General features: G+C 44.2%; 1 protein-coding gene across 7 annotated transcripts in view; it reads right to left on the bottom strand.

Moving 5' to 3' along the window:
- The window catches only part of LOC129460776 (zinc finger protein 266), a 29509-nt gene that overhangs the window by 22628 nt on the left and 807 nt on the right, over positions 1-6074 (bottom strand). For 2 of the 7 annotated variants that reach the window (XM_063616019.1, XM_063616016.1), the window contains exon 2: positions 4808-4923. The exons of 3 other annotated variants lie outside the window; for them this stretch is intronic. The gene's annotated coding sequence lies outside the window, so the exon portion shown is untranslated. Of the gene's footprint in view, positions 1-4807; positions 4924-5935; positions 6003-6074 lie in introns of all 7 variants that reach the window. 2 more of the 7 variants (XM_063616015.1, XM_063616014.1) reach the window with 2 other exon arrangements.

The raw sequence follows: 6074 nt of genomic DNA on the forward strand, positions 1-6074 counted from the left end.
CCCACCAACACGCCTGGCTAATTTTTTTTTTATATATTTTTAATAGAGACGGGGTTTCACCGTGTTAGCCAGGATGGTCTCAATCTCCTGACCTCGTGATCCGCCCGCCTCGGCCTCCCAAAGTGCTGGGATTACAGGCTTGAGCCACCGCGCCCAGCCCCATGTTTCATTTCTTAAAATACATAATGCTAGCGCCTCGAAAAATACATTCAATAGAACTTTCATTTCCCTAATAGGTCTCAGATAACTGGTTTCACTGAAAGACAGAAAAATGCCCTCAGATAACTACTTTTCAAATTCCAGTCCAAAAAACAAACTCCTGAAATTCTCTATCATGCTCTAGGGCTTAACTTATTTTCAATCTTGTCCCCATCCCACAAGGGCTGAAGGCCGAATAGAGGGTGCATAGTCTCCTGGGACTTACTAACATTAGACTGTCCCAAAGGCCCAGCAGCTGCTCATCTGATAGGGGACCCACCTGAACCTAAACTTCCACCAAAAGACAGAAACAAAAACACGTTGTCAGGTACAGCTACATATCATTCTGTTAACGGTTCATCTTACTAGGTGCTTTGTTGGTTTACAACCTGGAGGGCCACATCTACTTCAGTGGGTATTCACTTTAAAAGGATACCCTAGTGACATCCTAGATGACTTTGTCCTAGCCCAAAATATCACTGCTGGAAACAACATTGCCTCCAGCAACACAGCCCTGACCCAAGACTGATGGTGGAGATGACTCCACCACCACACTAAAACCTCCACACAGTGATGCCCGTGGACTGCCTCTCCTAAAACACAAATGGACACAGAAGATGTTTTTCTTCCTGAACTGTCTGCTTAGCCCATGATCCTCGTAGAGTGCTTGCTTTCTGCTCATATGTGCACACCCACATACCCATGCCTGAAGGAAAATCTGGTAGCAGTTACTAAAATTAATGGAGATTACCGTTTTCCCCAAGAGGCACCTGCCTCATGGCAGTAAACTCCTTACCCCCAGGGAGGGGACCACCTACTCCCTGATGCCTTCTACTGAAGAAGGAATTCATGAATTTTACAAGTATAATCAAAGACAACCAAAAATTTTTACTTTTTCCTTCAAAAGCTAAGCTTAGCATAGCCCCTCCTCCTACCCCCCCCACCCCGTAGTCTAAGAGAGAAGAATACTAACTGCCTGTTTTTCCTTCTGTGCTCAGCCAGCCTTATCTGTACTTGCTAATTTCACATTCCTTGAGACTCAGTGAGTTCCTGCTTCACCTCCCTAGTGCAGCTGCAAAGTTACAAGGTTAATACAGAAACATGGTTTCCCAGGGATGCGGAACATGTAGTATAGATAAATGTAAAAGACTGCTCAACTGCCTTTGTTCTCGCTTCTGTAAGTATGCTTCCTGCACCAGTAGCTCCCGGCCACTGACTGCTTAAAAGGTGGCTGCTTTCTTTGTCCAGGGCTCAGAATTTCCTGGACGCTAGTCCTACTGAGCCAGGTGATCACCTTTTAATAAAGACCTTTCCTGAACTCACTCTGTTCGGTCTCTCCTATCTTTGATTGTCCCGCAACACTACTACCCTTCCCACTTTCTACCTCGACCCCCAGCCTTGCCTATCCAACCACAACCACTCCTGCCCCTTGGTTACACACAATACCACTAGCCTTTACATATGCTTTACTAAATCATCAGCTCGTACCCTCCAACGTAACTGCCCTACATCCATTTTTAGACCTGACGTAAGTTATTTGGAACCCAGTCGGACCCCATCACCTTTGGCTTACTTAAAACTTCCCTTCCCTGTGTGCTGTTTGTGACATAGCCTACTTGTTCCTCACCTCACTGACCCCAAACCCAACACACCCCACAGCTGCTGACCATAATGAAACCTATTGGCCAACACCAGTCATGTAAATCAGTTCTCTTCACTGTTCAGGCTACCCAATCCACAACCATGCTGGGAAAGCCTGAAGGATAAGGCCCATGGACCGTAACAAAGGCACAGTCCCACAGGTCCTCTCTGTCTCATTCCCCACCCACTGGTTGGCACCCGACTGTCTCCTGACTTGCCGTCAGGACCTCAAGGACAACCCTCTTCTCACAGATCTGTGAGGAATAAAATGCTTCTGCTACTTGATGTGTTTTGTTGTATTGCCTTTTCTGTATCTAACCTGCCCAACACGCCAGAACATCTCTCCTCTTGGTCAGGACAGGGCTAGAATTTACAGCCACTCTCCAGAGACAGAGGCCTCAGGACCTAATTAGAGGAACATACTAAAAGGGGACATGGGATGGACACCGCACAAGGGAGCGTCACCTGCTGGATACAGTTGCGGCGTGGTGGTCAGCAGTGTGGGTGTGAGGGTATTGGAGGGTGCTCTGTCCATACCATGTGCCCAGAACACAGTCCTCAGGATACCACAAAACCCTGGCCCAGTCACCACCACCCTGTGGCCCTCCTAACACGGACGCCACATGCTCAAAGGACTCCCACTAGCAGAGGCACCCTCTGCACATATGCCGACTGGCTTGATGGCTTGTGTCCCTCATGACACAGACAATGTGCATGCCAGGATGCATGCTGCTGCATGACCTGTGCCCCAGAGGTTTGTTCCCAGAGGCCTCCAAACGTGAACACTGAAGTCCCAGGCCTTGCAAACAAAGTGGCATCCAAATTTCCCCTGCATAGCTGCCCATCACCATCAGTGTGAGTGTGCCCCAGAGGTGTGTTTGTCACAGCACTTCCAGGGCAGACATGAAGCAGTCCAAGCCTCATAGCTACAGTGGTGTCCTGACTCCCCCTACAGGCTGACCCACCCATTGCAGCTGGCCTTTGCCTTCAAACACTGCTTCAATCTTGCCTAACGACTGTGACCAACTCCAGCCTGAGTAACCCAGCAAATTTCACCATCCAGTGGGCTACAGCCACACTGTGGCCAAATACTCTAATATGATCCCAGAGATCCCACCTGCTGGCATTCATACCCTGGATAACACCCTTCTGTTGAGTGTATGCACAACCTCTGACCGTTTCTAACAGAAAAATAAGCAAAAATGAAGAGACTGCAGATGTAATTGAGGTCTCAAGTCAGTTGGGTTTTGTTTTGTTTTGTTTTTAGACAGGGTCTCACTCTGGTTGCCCAGGCTGGAGTGCAGTAGCGCAATCTTGGCTCACTGCAGCCTTCACCTCCCTGGTTCAAGCGATTTTCCGGCCTCAGTCTCCCAAGTAGCTGGGATTACAAGCACCCACCACCATGCCCGGCTAATTTTCGTATTTTTTTAGTAGAGTCAGGGTTTCACCATGTTGGCCAGGCTGGTCTTGAACTCCTGACCCGAAGTGATCCACCCACCTCGGCCTCCCAAATTGTTGGGATTACAGGCGTTGAGCCACTGCACCTGGCCCACTTTTATCTTGATACACATATTGTACACATTACTGTTGCTGTAGGGCATGTATGTGTATAAAACTAGTATATACTGCCAACAGTTTTTGAAATTGGTTTGCCAATACGGTCTCCAAAAAGCAGTATATGCACCTCCTCAGCAACTTTGTATCAGAACCCTCATCAATGATTTCACTACATGCGGCTAGCTCACTGGAACCCCTAAGTGCCAAACAGAGAAAATATATAGAATTTAAGTCTTCACTTAAAGTCATCAATGGGTTCTTGGAAACTGAGACTTTAAGTGAAATGACATACAACAAAGCGAATTTTTCACATGCTAATTGATATAAGCGAGTTAAGCTCCTACAGCATATTTCTGGTCACAAAAACGTCACTAAACTTCTAAATAAAGACCCCAAACACTTCTAATATTAAATATTGAAATAAATGTGAGCTATATATACATTTAAGAAAGACTAGTAAAAATAGGCTATTTATCCAATTTTTGATGAATTGGTGTGTGATGGCAGTTAACAGTGGTGGGTTAAGTCAACAAATAAATGTTTCCAAAGCAAAAACTGTAAGGACCACCTCCTACCACCAAGAAGCTCAAAAACAATAACAAATGGGGCCAGCTTGCTAAGTGGTACCATTTGCTGTTGTACATTTGTATCATTATCAAATATTTTAGGAATTTTTACTTTACAATAGTTTGTATTCATTCATTCATTCTCCAATCCACCTATTTCAGTTCCAGGATGAAAATAGCCAGAGCCCATCCTAACAGCTCAGGGCACACACACACATTCATAGTGGAATAATTTAGACACACCAATTAAGCTAACATGTGCATCTTTGGGATGTGGGAAGAAACCAGAGTACCCAGAGAAAATCCATGCAGACATGGGAAGAACATGCAGAATCTACAGAGTGGCCCTACTGGAATTCCATTTTTTTTTCCCTCATTGATGTTATAATTAACAGACATTATTCTAAGATCTGTTGTATTTCCAGGCCATGTGGCCCCTTCACAGCTTTTTGGCAGCCCACATTGGCAGGTGAGTTTTCTGGTCATTCACTTACATGGAGTGTATCAAGCCAACCCCCTAGGTGTATGAGTGTCTATAAGGAGTCACACAGATGCTTACTCAGGACATTCCTTCAGGGAAACGAAGGACTAATTTAGGTAGGAGAAGGAACCCAAAAGTGAATTGAAAAAAACAACATTGAAAGAGGTTTTGTCGGTTTATGAATATACATATTTCCTGAGACTAATAATTAACATCAGTGAATTTTCATGGAGAGCTTATTTTTCAATGCTCAAGCACTGGTTCTCATTAATCCCTTGAATTAATTTCTTATTCATGTAATTAAAACACATTCATGCTTCTCCTATTTTCCCTTGACTTACATCATTTGTCAGATATCACTTACTTTGGCCAGGCACAGTGGCTTACACCTGTAATCCCAGCATTTTGGGAGGCCGAGGTGGGAGGATCACTTGAGGTCAGGAGTCTGAGACCAGACTGGCCAACATGGTGAAACCATCTCTACCAAAAAAAATATATATATATACAAAAATTAGACAGGCATGGTGGCGGCACACTTGTAATCCCAGCCACTAGGGTGGCTGAGGCAGAAGGATGGCTTGAAAACCCAAGAGGTGGAAGTTACAGTGTTACAGTGAGCCGAGATCCTGCCACTGCCCTGGAGCCTGGGCAACAGCGAAACTCTGTCTCCAAAAAAAGATATGACTTACTTTTTCCTGTCATACATTTAAGATTAAATTATCCCATCACATTGTTTCCCCAACCAAAGAAAGAATACTGACTCTGTCAAACCTGGGAGTAAACTTTGATGCACTCCTCTCTCTCACCATAGAAATGGAGTCAGCCAATTCACAGAATGCTTTGCCCAGCTCTTATTTCCTTCCCCTTCAACATGGCTAAATCATACCATATTTTTGGTCTCAGCTTGAATATCACTCTTTTCTTAGCATTGCCTATTCCAAAGAAAAATAGAGAAAATAATTCTGTCCTCTACTTTACTTACAGACCCTCATCAATTTGTAATACACTTACTTGCTTGGTTACGTGGCAGCCTTCTCCACTAGTTTACAACCTCCCTAAGAACAGCCCTATGATGAATTTTTTTACTATGCCTTAATTAACCACTCAGACGCTCATCCATTTACAGGATACACCAAGAAATAAAGGATACATTTAAACACGGCACAGAATACAATCAGAACTACCAAAATGTATAACTTTCTGAAAGAACGAGTGACTCCGCCAAAAGACAATATAACGGACAAACAGTGTCTGCTAGTTTTAAAGAGACTAAAAGACATGGACCTTGGATACATACTAGATCCCAAAACAGTCAAAAGCATATATTGGAACAAAATGGAGAATTGTACCTTTTTACACGGGGTACATATTAACAACATTTTAAATTTTCTTGGTTCATAGTATTATGGTTTTAAAAGGACATGTCTTTATCTATAGGACACGTACTACCGCATTTAAAACTTAAGTGTCACGCCTGCAATGTTCAACTTACTTCAAAGCCTCCATTCCTCCTTCCTAAAAGCCCCCGTTTTGAAGCTCTGTGGGGAGGTACAGTAGGCCTAGGAAGTTCAGATAAAAAGAAGAGCTGAGTATTCTTGCTTTTCTTCAGTAGAAAGACTCGTGGTCTACAA

This window comes from Symphalangus syndactylus, chromosome 13, assembly GCF_028878055.3.
Source record: "Symphalangus syndactylus isolate Jambi chromosome 13, NHGRI_mSymSyn1-v2.1_pri, whole genome shotgun sequence".
In the NCBI taxonomy this organism is placed as follows: Eukaryota; Metazoa; Chordata; class Mammalia; order Primates; family Hylobatidae; genus Symphalangus; species Symphalangus syndactylus.